The sequence below is a fragment of the Podarcis muralis genome, chromosome 13 (genome assembly GCF_964188315.1).
Source record: "Podarcis muralis chromosome 13, rPodMur119.hap1.1, whole genome shotgun sequence".
In the NCBI taxonomy this organism is placed as follows: domain Eukaryota; kingdom Metazoa; phylum Chordata; class Lepidosauria; order Squamata; family Lacertidae; genus Podarcis; species Podarcis muralis.
Genome location: NC_135667.1, coordinates 52,027,595 through 52,042,295, shown reverse-complemented (window position 1 = coordinate 52,042,295; position 14,701 = coordinate 52,027,595).

Here is a 14,701-nt window from a genome sequence, read left to right as displayed (position 1 = left end):
AAACGAATTCCTTACATTTATATCCCTTCTCCTCGAAGCAGCTCAAGGTTGTGTACATGGTTTCCCCCCTTCTCATTTAATCCTTTCAACAACTCTGTGAGGTACGTTATGCTGATAGGCATAACTGGGCCAAGGTCACCCAATGAGGGATTTGAACCATGGTCTTTCAGGTCCTAGTTCGACACTTGAAGTGCTACACCACACTGCCTCCCGACATAGTACGGAACTGGTGTTTTTACCACCCCTTCAGTGCATAACAAACCTCACCTCCTGTGATACCTCTTCACTGCCAGGAGAGTTGTGTTAGCCAAGGGTGGGTGAAAATGACACAACACACATCTCTCTCGGATGGATTGGGGCATTGGGATGAAGGGATGATGGGTTGTGCATATCTGGTCATTAGATCAGCCCTAGTTTCTGGTGGGCACAGGTCTCTAGCCCTACTGAATAATGTTCATCCATTTCTCAATGGTCTCTAAACCCTGTTGAGGAAATATTAAAATATTCTGCCTGAGAATTCAAAAGCGTGTTCCTATCTTGTGTGTGTGCTAACGGCTTCTCAGATACATTTGCACATCTATATCTGGCAGGTTTAAAAATAACGTTAATAGCCGTGAGAGTGAGCTTTCTCTAATTATTCTTGTAGATTTCAGAACCATCCAACTTACTCCACTGTCAATCATACATTTCATTTAAGAGCTTGCTGGTAGCTTCTCCCTGTCTCCGTATTGCCCCTACTAATTAGTGCTCTCTCTCACAGAGAGACATTTTCACAGTGTTTAGCAGAGCTTTGTAATAATATGTAGTTATGAAATTAGGAAAGTACTGCAGATGTTTTTATTGGGGTTTTACAATCATAATTAAAATCAGCTTAGCGCAGGTGCTTGACAAAGATCCATTACACAGCCTTATTGTACTTACATCTGTATGGCAGTTGCTGAATGCCCTGGATAAATGGAAGGCAGCCAGAAGCAGGAAGGCAAGCCTCTATTCATGAGCAAAACCTTTTAGCACTAATTCAGGTGTCCCTTGCCTATTAGGTACTTAGGGTTCACTCCTACTCAAAAAACGGTGTGGGTGTTGAGAAGCTGGAAGATATATTCACGAGCTTAATGATGGTGGGAGGAACAGAAAGAAGGGAAGAAGTAATACAAAGAGAGTTTCAGAGTGTTGGGCTGCACGGAGCCCTAGATTTGGGTGCACTGTGCAAATAGGAGGCAGAAATCCTTCACTCCTGGGTAAAGGCCACCTGGGCAAACACAGGTGGAAGTAACAAGGTCATGTTGTCCAGAAACTGGGCATAGTTTGACTTGGAAGTCTCTATAGTGGAGGTGGAAAACCTGTGAGTGTGATGGCCTGGGATTCGGACTCGGAGGCTGAACCTGAGGAATCCCAGCCTGCACAGGAGTCCCCGCCTCCAGAACCAGCTGAGCCAGGGCTGGGGCTTGAGCCTGAAGCATCCTCACCTGTGCAGGCACCAGCTGAGTCTGCTCGGGCTCCTGAGGTGACGGAGGACCCATTGCCTGCAGGTGCTCCACTCTCAGCCCCGTCAGGGGAAGCTGAGGTTGCCTCTGGGTCCGGTAACCCTCCAGCCTCTCCTGAGATGCAGAGGCTCAGGGCAGAGAGGCAGAGGGAACTAAGTTCCCACAGGAGGAGTGCTCGCCTGCAGGCCAGGAGAGGTGAGTCACCTGAGGATTGGGGCCGCCCTATGCCTCGGGGCAGATAAAAGCTGGCCAGCCCCAGTCCCAAGTTGCAGGAGCAACATTGTTGGAAGCCAGTTCCTGCCTGAACTCTGTCCTGCTTTCCTGCTGGTGCTCCTGACCTCGCCCGACTCCCTGCCCTGCACTCAGCTTTGATGGACTGCCTCCTTCTTCGACTTTGGACTGAACTCGGACCTCGCCTAATGGTTAACCCACAGGACCAGCACAGTCTCCATCCTGCACCTTTGACCTCGGACAGGACTCGGACCTTGCCTCACGGTTAACCCTCGGGACCAGCACAGTGGGCTTCCAGACATTGCTGGAGTACAATTCCTATTGTCTCTGGCCTTTGGCTATGCTAGCTGTGGCTGCTGGGAATTGGAGTCCCAACAGCATCCAAAGGGTCACATGTTGGCCATTCTTCTGTTAAGTCTGGAATAGCGAATTGGCTACACGATGGGCATCACCTAAACAGAGTAAGTTCTAACCTACAGCCTTCCCATGGCTCACCAAATGGGACAGCAGAGAACATGTCATTTTATCCTGTCTCAAGTCCAGAGCTGGCCCTATCCATGGGGCAAGGTGAGGTGACCTCCTTGGACAGCAGGATCTACAGGGGCAGCAGAGCCAGTCTCCAAGGTATGCATTACAGTGGTACCTCGAAAGACGAATGCCTCGCAAGACAAAAAACTCGCTAGACGAAAGGGTTTTTTGTTTTTTGAGCTGCTTCGCAAGGCGATTTTCCCTATGGGCTTGCTTCGCAAGACGGAAACGTCTTGCAAGTTTGTTTCCTTTTTCTTAACACCGTTAATACAGTTGCGACTTGACTTCGAGGAGCAACTCATAGCACGCGGTGTGGTAGCCTTTTTTGAGGTTTTTGAGGACTTTGGTGATTTTTGAAGCTTTCCCAAAACCTTCCCGACACCGTGCTTCGCAAGACGAAAAAAATCGCAAGACGACAAAACTCGCGGAACGAATTAATTTTGTCTTGCGAGGCACCACTGTACCTGCTGCCACCATGGTAGCAGCAACAGCTGTGGTGTACTCCTTGGAGACTGGATTTGCTGCCTTGTGTGGTTTCTCAGGCTCTGCACCCATCCAGCGTGATTCAGAGCAGACCCCTTTTCTCCCTTCTACAACAGCCTTTGAGACCCACTTCAAACCATCAGCTAAGTTTGGTTTTATTCCCCTGCCACGCCCACCTACCCCCATTCACAATGGGGATCTTCCCTCAACCCTTGTGCTCTCCGCACATCATGGTTACCGTAATTTTATCGCCTTATTTGCCATTCCTTTCTTTTTGCCCTTTCAAAGATCCCTTCCTCCATATGTTTCTTCCACCTTTGTCTTAAAATGCAACCACTGCTGTTCTGACAGCAATGCTTGAAAAATATTTACACCCAAAACTGATAGACAAGTTTTCCATTCAACCATGACCTCCGATTGACACACTTTTGACTGGTTTACTAGCTACTTAATTCTGGTGGGGGGGCAGCATTGACCCTTGGAGAATTGTCTGTGTTGTTGAGAGAAACCCCCCTCCCACTAGTTTTTCTAGACAGAACATTTTGTGCTAGAGCTGCTCAGAAAAGAAAACCTCTCAGTTAAAAAGAATTTCCTGCTGTGCTGAAAACATTTCCCATCACTCTTTATCAACTAATGAGAAAAGAAATTGTGTTCAAAAATGATCAAAGGGGGGATTTGGGGGGTGAGGTTGTCATGGGTGGGGTGCATGGTTTCTATTGTTTTCTGAGTGAATGATGGAGTGCTTCTCAGCATCCGAACCAGTGCTGGATTAAACCCTGTGGAGGCCCCTAGGCAGTAAAAATCTTGGGGCCCTCACAAATTATCTGGAGTCAGCAGGAACTCAGAACATGCTAACTTGCAGAAAGCTTTGTATCCCGAGGTTTCTCATGTGTGTGCTGTAGTGGGATAACATTGAGGTAAGAACAGTTGATTGTAATTTTCATTCTTGCAGGGACACTAAAAGGCATAGGGCCTACTCTGCCTATTCGGCAATCAGGCACTGATCCTGACTTTCATTATACAAATCATTATACATATGTCAGGAGTGCTCTGATGGTGTTTCCTGCTTGGCAGGGGGTTGGACTCGATGGCCCTTGTGGTCTATTCCAACTCTATGATTCTATGATAAAAAATCATCTTACTGGTGCCATGGTCCGCACCCTGTACCCATCCCTGTTGTGACCAGGGTTCTGAGCTCTTCTTGGGATGAGGGGGAGAGATTCAATTCAATTCACATGTAAAGACAAAACTATCAAATTGGCTCCCCCCCCCCCCCGAGAACAGAAACACAACCATCCTTTGAAATTCGCACTTCTTTGAATTTTGTGGTGCAGTTCTCCAACCTAAGAATGTTTACAAAAATGGATTGACCACTGAAAGTGTGTGTAAAAATGTCATTTGGCTCTGTGAAGCTGTACCCTTTAACCATTCTAGCCAGCGTCCCGCAGACATTCAGATCCACTCTGTTTCTTCAACCCCACTCCAAACACACTCCCATTGGGGAGGAGTAAACTTATCCCAAGTCACACTCCTTAGCCCAGTGTTGCCCATTTTCATTGCTGATGGCTCTTTGAGATTTCAGGAAGCACCTCTCCTGCTGATGGATATTTTAGCTAGAGGTTCCGGGGATTGAACCATGAACTTTTTTCATGCAAAGGAGGTGCTTGACCAGGAAGTCATAATTCCCTTGCCCAGTGTCTTTCCCTTGCTAGAGGGTTAGACACACTTTCACCCTCAACCCACAATTCACGGGCCATTTTATAAGACAGGCATTTTATTTTATTTTTAAAGTGTTTTGTACGTATGGCTTTATTCTTTTATATGCAGCTCTGCACAAAGTGGGTGAACTTGGTTTATGTTACAAATTAAATATGTATGTGTCAGATGCGGGTGTGGTTGCTAAAGAGTAAACAAAGATCATGGCCACTGGTCCGATCACCTCCTGGCAGATAGAAAGGGAAGAAATGGAGGCAGTGGAGATTTTACTTTCTTGGGCTCCATGATCACTGCAGATGGTGACAGCAGCCACGAAATTAAAAGACACCTGCTTCTTGGGAGGAAAGCAATGACAAACCTAGACAGCATCTTAAAAAGCAGAGACATCACCTTGCCAACAAAGGTCTGTATAGGTAAAGCTATGGCTTTCCCAGTAGTGATGTATGGAAGTGAGAGCTGGACCATAAAGAAGGCTGATCGCCAAAGAATTGATGCTTTTGAATTATGGTGCTGGAGGAGACTCTTGAGAGTCCCATGGATTGCAAGAAGATCAAACCTATACATTCTGAAGGAAATCAGCCCTGAGTGCTCACTGGAAGGGCAGATCCTGAAGCCAAGGCTCTAATACTTTGGCCACCTCATGAGAAGAGAAGACCCCCTGGAAAAGACCCTGATTTTGGGAAAGATTGAGGGCACAAGGAGAAGGGGACGACAGAGGACGAGATGGTTGGACAGTGTTCTCGAAGTTACCAGCATGAGTTTGACCAAACTGCGGGAGGCAGTGGAAGACAGGAGTGCCTGGCGTGCTCTGGTCCATGGGGTCACGAAGAGTCGGACACGACTAAATGACTAAACAACAAAACAGGCAAGACTCCAACCTCTCTTTTCCAGGCTTTATTCTTGGTGCAAACTATTTACAGTGAAGAGCATTGTAAGTTCATGTCTGGCCTAATTGCTAGCAGAATCTGGGGGTGGTTGGTCTTTGTACCTCCCCCAGCATAAAAGTCGCGTCACCCCCAGCCTTTTCCTTCCCTCCCTGCACCAAAGCTTACTGCGCAGAATGGGTGCTGGCAGGGGCGTACTTCCAGCCTATCTGGTTCGCTCAGGCTCGGTGTTGAGGCTCTCCCTAGCATCCCCTGGTCCCTGCACCTTTTCTCCCCTGAAGGAGGGGATTTCCTCCTCACTGGAGGAGGAACTGCTTTGCAAGATTTTCGGAGGCTCCCTATAACACAACTGCCCTTCCATCTGTCGCCTCTGAGGGGATGGCAGTTCTCTGACAGTATGCAATAAAGAGATGGCTGCCAAGCCTGTGTAGTGGTGTTTCTTTGTTGCTCTGAAATGGTTGAGAAGAGAGGAGCACATGGTGGGTGGATGATACCTTAACACCCCTCACCCATCCCAGTGTTGTCCCTCCTATGTCTGGGAGACAATTCTTTTTTTTTTTTTTAATATCTATTGAGATTTTTTAAACAACCAAATAACAAAATAACAGATAGAAACAGAAAAAAAAGTCAGAATAAGATTATATAAAAGAAAAAGATAGAAATGTAGAGAGAAAGTAAAAACAGAGTACATATATTAATAAATCCACTTTCCATCAAACTTTGGACTTCCTCACATCACCCTTCCCTGCGTTCCCAACAAACAGTTATGTGCAGCAATTTGTTACCTTACTTCCATTTCTTATTTTATAAATCACTGATATTCAATTTCAACTTTAAAGTATGTTGGTCTTAAATTAAACTACTTATAAAGAGCATAATATTACTTCAAGTTTCAACATTACCTTAAACATCACATATTCTCATATATCTTACAATAATTTTACTGCTGCCATGTTTCTTTCATTCGTGCATTCTCCTAACATTCATACAATTTATAGTGTTTTTGTAAATAGTCCTTAAATTTTTTCCAATCCTCTTCCATCGTCTCTTCTCCCAGGTCTCGAATTCTGCCAGTCATTTCAGCCAGTTCCATATAGTCTATCAGTTGCGTCTGCCATTCTTCCAAGGTGGGCAAATCCTGTGTCTTCCAATGCTTAGCCATGAGTATTCTTGCTGCTGTCGTGGCGTACATAAAGAAAGTTCTATCCCTCTTTAACACCCCTTGGTCAACAATGCCCAGAAGGAAGGCCTCTGGTTTCTTAAGGAAGGTATACTTAAATACCTTTTTTAGTTCATTATAAATCATTTCCCAGAAAGCCTTAACCCTTGGGCACGTCCACCAAAGATGAAAAAATGTTCCTTCAGCTTCTTTACATTTCCAACATTTGTTATCAGACAGGTGATATATTTTTGCCAGCTTGACTGGGGTCATGTACCACCTATATATCATTTTCATAATGTTTTCTTTCAAGGCATTACATGCCGTGAACTTCACTCCGGTGGTCCACAACTTTTCCCAGTCAGCAAACATGATATTATACCCAATATCCTGTGCCCATTTTATCATAGCTGATTTGACAGTTTCATCTTGCGTGTTCCATTTCAACAGCAAGTTATACATTTTAGAAAGTACCTTAGTCTTAGGCTCTAACAGTTCTGTTTCCAGTTTTGATTTTTCCACCTGGAAACCTAATTTTTTATCCAAATTGAAGGTCTCCTTGATCTGGGCGTAATGTAACCAGTCTCGCACTTTACCCTTTAATTTCTCAAAACTCCTCAATCTCCAGTTCTCACCTTCTTTTTCTATTATCTCCCAATATTTCGGCCAATTGGCCTCCATATTGAGTCTTTTCGGGGCCTTGGCTTCCATTGATGACAGCCACCTTGGGGTTTTGTTTTCTAATAAGTCTTTGTATTTTACCCAGACATTAAACACAGCTTTTCTGACAATATGGTTTTTAAAAGCCTTATGAATTTTTACCTTGTCGTACCACAAATATGCATGCCATCCAAAAGCATTGTTGAACCCTTCCAGATCTAGGACATCAGTGTTGTCAAGGAGAAACCAATCCTTCAACCAGCAGAAAGCTGCAGATTCATAGTACAACCTCAAATCTGGCAGGGCAAACCCCCCCTCTCTCTTTAGCATCAGTTAGTATTTTAAATTTTATTCGGGGCTTTTTGCCCTGCCAGACAAACTTAGAGATATCTCTCTGCCATTTTGTGAAACATTCCACTCTATCCACGATCTGTAGGGTCTGAAACAGAAATAACATCCTTGGCAATACATTCATTTTTATCACAGCAATTCGGCCCAACAAGGAGAGTTTTAGTCTCGACCAAGTTTCTAAGTCCTTCTTAATTTCTGTCCAACACTTTTCATAATTATCCTTGAATAAATTCAAGTTTTTAGAAGTCATATTTACCCCTAGGTATTTTACCTTCTTAACAATTTTTAAGTCTCTTTCTGAAACCTTTCTAATTCCTCAGTTGTCAAATTTTTCCCCAGGACCTTTGTCTTCTTTTTGTTTAATTTAAAACCCGCCAATCGACCAAATTCTTGAATAAGTTCTAGAACTCTTTTCGTACTAGGGTCTGGTTCCTGCAATGTCAAAACCAGGTCATCTGCAAAAGCTTTAAGTTTGTACTGTTTGGCTCCGACCTGAATCCCTTCCACCAACCGGTCCCCTCTAATCATATTCAAGAGCACCTCCAGGACCGAAATAAATAACAAAGGGGAAATAGGGCAACCTTGTCGTGTTCCTTTCTGAATCTTAAAATCTTCTGTCACCACATTGTTGACTATTAATTTAGCTTTTTGTTCTGAATAAATTGCCCCTATACCATTTTCAAACCCCTGTCCCACTCCCATCCCTTCCAAGTTTTTTTTCATAAACAACCATGATATATTGTCGAAGGCCTTCTCCGCATCTATGAAAATCAACACTGCATTTGTATTCATATTTGTTTGTAAAAGTTCCAAAATGTCAATAATGTTTCTGGTATTCTCAAACAAATGTCTACCTGGAAGAAAGCCTGCCTGATCTTTATGGATTACTTCATTTAACACTTTCTTAAATCTGTTTGCCAAAATATCCGCAAAGATTTTGTAATCCACATTCAGGAGAGAGATGGGACGGTAGTTCTTGAGTTGTGTCTTTTCAGATTCCAATTTAGGTATCAATGTGATGAAAGCTTCTTTCCACGATTCCGGTGCCTTCTTCCCTTCCATAATCTCGTTGCAAACCTCCATTAGTGGTTGTGTCAAATAGTCTTTCAATACCTTATAGTACTTGGAGGTAAGTCCATCTGGCCCTGGAGACTTGCCCAATTGCATATTCTGGATGGCACCTTCGATCTCTTGTTGTGTTATTTTAAGATTCAGGATTGTTCTGTTCTCTTGAGACAATCTTGGTAGGCCATTCTACTCTTGATGGATGGGCTATAGATATGCTACATCCCTACCTTTCTAGTCTCCCTGTTTTGAGTATCAGGACAGTATGGAACTGAAAATGCAACATTGATTGCCACTCATAGTAGAGAAGAATAGTTAACCCTTAGTCTTTCACATGTTGGGGTTTCTACCACTCTTTCTACCAGAGGAATCTATAGGCACTGAGCTGTTCACAAATTGTGCCAAAGTGGCTCACAATGGCAAACAAATCCTTATAAAGGCATTGTTACAATAAGCAGTCTAATATTAATTTATTTCAAAATGTAAGCTGGCAAGCCTAATGTTCAACTCAGTTTTGAGAATACTAACCTTTTGAATGCATTATAAAGCTGGCAAGCATTAAAACGCGTCAATCACTAAAACACATGTAAATTGATAGTATACATGCTGGAGTGTATAAGCCAGTTTGTTACCCTCCAATGATGCTTCTAGCTTCCTGCGAAGGAGGTGGGAATGCAACCTATTTTTAATAGCAACCTTTTAATCAAAAGCAGCACTCTCCTTTATACTCTCTAGCATCACACCATAATCACCCGCACCCTTTCAATGAAGTTTGAATGAACACTTATCCTTGAGTATGGCAGATCTGTCCCAGTGAAATACTCTTGGTACGCTTAACATTTCCAGATAATTTCTTGTCAAATCTGTTATGAAGATGAGACGTAAGCTTGCCTTTCTCAATGCCATTTTTCTTTGTGAAATGAAAAAAATACACAACACATATTTGTAGCAGTAAATATGCTCATAAGAAGAAAATGCTTTGGTTGGACAGCATGGAAATTGAGATAAGGGTGTAATGCAAAATACCTCCCTCTCCAACAACACCGTTGTCAAGAGTATTGCTGAACAGTGTGTGCATACCAAATGACACTCATCTGCTTCCTGATTCTGCTTGAAGCACCTTAATCCTGGGTCAAGGGCAGAGCCAAACAAAATTTGCAGAGGGAGTGCAAAGGATGGGAAAGTGTTTGAGAGTCCTGTGAGGACAATAAGAGTGGCATTTCAGGCAAGATGGCTTCTTCCCTGTTTACGTCTGACAGATTATATATGTTAAAATGACCCTAGACACAATGAGCTGGAAAAGTATCCCCCCCAACCTATAATAAGTAGAACAGTCAATCTGCAAATCAGGTTGATGTTTAATGGATAAGACCTGTCCAGGTTTTGGAAATAAAAACCACCATGTTCATTCAGCTGCATATAATGTTTTCTGTGATGCTGGAGGCAGTATTTGGGGACAGACTGAAACATGAGGTAACAGACCTCAAACCCACACTCCCTGCTGTTCCTTTGCAAACCTCTTTATCCAAATATACTGTATCCTTCGCTCTATAAGACGCACCAGACCACAAGACGCACCTAGTTTTTGGAGGAGGAAAACAAGAAAAAAAATATTCTGAATCTCAGTAGCCAGAACAGCAAGAGGGATCGCTGCGCAGTGAAAGCAGCGGTCCCTCTTGCTGTTCTGGCTTCTGGGATAGCTGTGCAGCCTGCATTCGCTCCATAAGACGCATACACGTTTCCCCTTACTTTCTAGGAGGGAAAAAGTGAGTCTTATAGAGCAAAAAATACGGTAATTCATTTTTGCATGTTATTTGCATCATATCCTCCAGCATGTCGCAGGGCAAAACCGGGCTGCATGTATTCCAGGCTGCACTCCTGTGCAAGTCACATGACCCATGCAAGAGCATGGCGCCCTCAAACATGTATTTTTGGGCGCTGTGCTCTGACACAATCTTGCATATATTGGATGGCTCTGCCCTCATGCGAGAGCACAGCTTCACAAAACAGGATGTCCCAATGTTGGGGGGATAGTCGAAGCATATGTAATATAAGCATTTTAATACACACTTTGCATCAGCATGTGACTTTTCACACAAATTACCTGGCTGGGGAACTGCATTGCAAAGTATAGAGAGGTATGACTTTAGAAAGATGGCTGTGCTTCAGTCCTTGTATTGTTTTGGAAAGTGTGCATCTAGTACGGCTCTGTTGACCATGTAAGGGCAGAAGGTCAGGCTCCAAGCACTTACACCAAGCTAGGCCAGCCTAGAAACCCCAATGCCAGCTTATCACAGGGTCTGAGACAGCCTTTTCCATAAAAAAGTGGCTCTGAGGCCAGCACAAAATGCTTCCAAGTAATTCACTAGATTATGCCCCAGCTACATCTCACATGGTTCACTGTTCAAATCCCCAGTCATTAGTTTCTCTAGTGCAGGTTTTCCAAAATTGGATCTCTAGCTGTTTTTGGACTACAGTTCCCATCATCCTTGACCACTGGTCCTGCTAGCTAGGGATGATGGGAGTTGTAGTCCAAATATAGCTGGTGACCCAAGTCTAAGAAACCCTGCCCTAGCGCATTCAATCCCTTCTACATCATTAAGAACCATTGATCATCATGTTAAATTGAACTGATATTAACTTCCACAATGCTCTATATTATTATTCTCATTGTGGCTTTCTAACGGATGCATCCAAGTCGATCAGCAGTTATGTCACTCCCTAAGCAGATCCATCATTTTAGCAAATTTTGTCTGCCACACTAAAGTTGACTAATTATTGACAAAGATGAATTACCAAAAGTTAGTTGCAATAAAACTGGCAACACTTCCACATGTATCATCTCTCTCTCTGTCTCTCTGTCTCTTTCTCTCTCATGTATGCGCACACATCCTCCATCAAGCACCTTTTTATAATGCAAAATCAACAAAATGGCTCTGCTGTGTTCTCCTCTGTTTCCGGTAACACGAAACAAGAATATTCACCCACTCAATTCCACACTATTACAATATGCTTTGTGATGACAATTGCTCCCTGAGTAAAATGATTTTATGCTCGTAAATAAAAGGGATGTGAATTTCTATTTATGAATGCATGTGATACACAGAAACTCAATAATGTAGGCCATTATCCACTTGGGTTTGTATCCATGAAGGGCAGGGTGCAGAAGCTTTAATGCATGCAACAACATGATGTTTCAACAAGCCAGGTGTGTTTGCTACTGTCAATAATATCCAGATCTCCACCACAGCCATACCAGCTATTCTACTGGAGCTCCTGTCCTGATCCCAGGTGAGTTAGGATTTGGAAGGGAGCCATGGTTGCAGTTCATGTTAAAGATGGAGGAAACAGTCTATTTCAGGTCCATCACTTTTCCATGTCCTTACCCATATGTCCATGCTCTTCCATTTCCACACTTCCACAGGAAAATAAACACTTAAATACATACATTTGAATCATTTTCTCTTGAAACAATGCATTTCTAAACTTTTTTTTTTCTGAATGAAAAACAATGCCAGGACATTCAGGGAGTGAAAAGCCTAGCAGATAATTGAGCTCCGATCCGCACATTAGTCAAGGAGTTGTGGATCAGTCAGTTCATATTCAAGTTTGCAAAGATCAAATCCCTCAAACCCAGATAACTCCTGGAAAGAGGTCAGATGATGTGCCACAAGATTGGAAAGAGACCTATTTTAAAATCGCCAAAAAAATGTGGGAAAGAAGGAACCAAGAAACCACAGATGGGTCAGCCAGGCTTCAATTCAAGGGAAGATAGTAGAACAGATAATAAAGCCATCAGACTGTAAGCAACTTAATAACTGCAATGATTAGGGGGAGGCAGCAGGGATTTGTCAAGAATAAATCTTACAGTACTAATCTTCTCTCTTTTGCTCATTGGGCTTCGGGTTTATTAGAATGTGGGAATACTGTGCATGTCATTTATCTTGATTTCAAGATGTGATTTATTTATTTTTATTCAGCAAAGCATCCCCCCTCCAAATGAAGACAGAAAGCAGTAAGTGGGTTAAGAACTACAACTTTATTAACCATAACCAACGGGAATCTGCAACAAGCAGAAACAATAGTGCAAAGTAAAAGCAACCCCTCAGTTGAGGGGACTGTTGGGACAGCCTCCTGCTGGGTGCTAACACCCTGTGGATCAACTGACTTGTGGATCTGTACCTTTCCTGGCTCATGCAGCATGAAGGTAAATCTAGAGGGTTCCTGTCTGTTCCACCTCATCCCTGCTGGCCAGTGTTTGATGCCTCCAGGGGTCAACGGCCACCACTTTCCACTTCCCTCAAATCAGCTTGCAAATGAGCGGTATGTGCAGCAGCAAATTGCCTTTCACCCTCTAGCTGCCTGAGGGTGCTCACCAAGGTATCCTAACTGGCCTCAGCGGCCCCCTCTACCTGCCAGTTGTGACCAAATAAGTGAAATCAGCCTGCCAAATTGCTTACCGCATCTCAGATGCTGGGGCAGTAATGGGTAAGCAGAAAAAAAGGCACACCTGAACCCCTCCCTAAAATTCCTGGTTGTTGTTGTTTAGTCGTTTAGTCATGTCCGGCTCTTCCTGACCCCATGGACCAGAGCACGCCAGGCACTCCTGTCTTCCACTGCCTCCCGCAGTCTGGTCAAACTCATGCTGGTAGCTTCGAGAACACTGTCCAACCATCTCGTCCTCTGTCGTCCCCTTCTCCTTGTGCCCTCCATCTTTCCCAACATCAGGGTCTTTTCCAGGGAGTCTTCTCTTCTCATGAGGTGGCCAAAGTCTTGGTGCCTCAGCTTCATGATCTGTCCTTCTAGTGAGCACTCAGGGCTGATTCCCTTCAGAATGGAGAGGTTTGATCTTCTTGCAGTCCCTGGGACTCTCCAAAGTCTCCTCCAGCACCATAATTCAAAAGCATCAATTCTTCGGTGATCAGCCTTCTTCTAAAATTCCTACTTGACCCCTAAAGGGCACTTTGTTGACTCCATATTGTTGCACTGTAAGTGGGGTGAGATCCTGTGATATTCTGCCAAAAGCTCTCTGGTAGGCCAGGTTGCCTTATAAAGGTGTGTGTCCCACCCTGCCTCATTGACCAAGCACCCAATATGTTGGGATGTTGACATGCTGACCCCATGCCTTCAGCCTCAAAGGGGATGGGGGAAACCACCCCATCCAGGGGCTCAAGTGAGCACCATTGAAAAGTACTCTTCTTCTCAGAATATCCATAGCCACTTATTACCTGATAACTGCTGCCTCAAGCAATGACATGTGAATGGGTCATCACAAACTACCCCATATAAAAATGTCAATATCATTTGGAGTGCAATGCATTTGTGCAATGGAGTCACCTCACAATCTCACATGCTAGTCACCAGGTGTACAGAAATCAGTAGCAGATGGCATGTATGGGCAGTACTGCTCACCTGACCTCTGGGTCAGTCATGCCACTGCTGCTTATTGGGAGGTAAAGGGTGGAGACAAGGTGATGGTGAGATCAGTGAAATACAAACTCACTAGAGGAACCAACTTGGTGTTCCTGCTGGCGTGTTTGCTCTGCACCCAACTCCCAGGTACCTCCACTTCTACATCCCAGGACATAGTAGCAATGTGACTGATGTAAGGTCAGGTCATCATGTTGACAGCTACTGACAGTAATCAATGCATGTATGACCTTAAGGAAACAACATGCACCTAATTTCTTAGGATGGCTGCTTTGCAAGAAGAATTGGGAGAGTTTGCTATCAGACCATGGGACCAAAGCAGCAGTTGGGAGGAGTTGCAGGTCATGTTAATAATACATTAAGAATGTCACTCTCTAATGTTCAGCAGACAATCAAGTTTCATAAATGCCTCACTGTCTCCAGGAGACATTTAGATGGCATTTGCTTAATTGAAAGACTGATCCCCAAAGACAGTTGTCAGCTGCAACAGTAACAGAACTATGACAAGATGTAGTGAGGATTAATTCAGTGGTATTTCTCTCCTGCTCGTCAGTGTGATGGGTCTGACAAGGCACCGCTGTTTACAGAATGTTTTCAAGCTTGTAGACTAGAAGATGTTCAACATATGAGATAGTATCAACTGCTTTGCTAAGAGATGCCAGAACAGGGTACATACAATAACAAACCCTTCTCTCTTATTCCTTGGGACA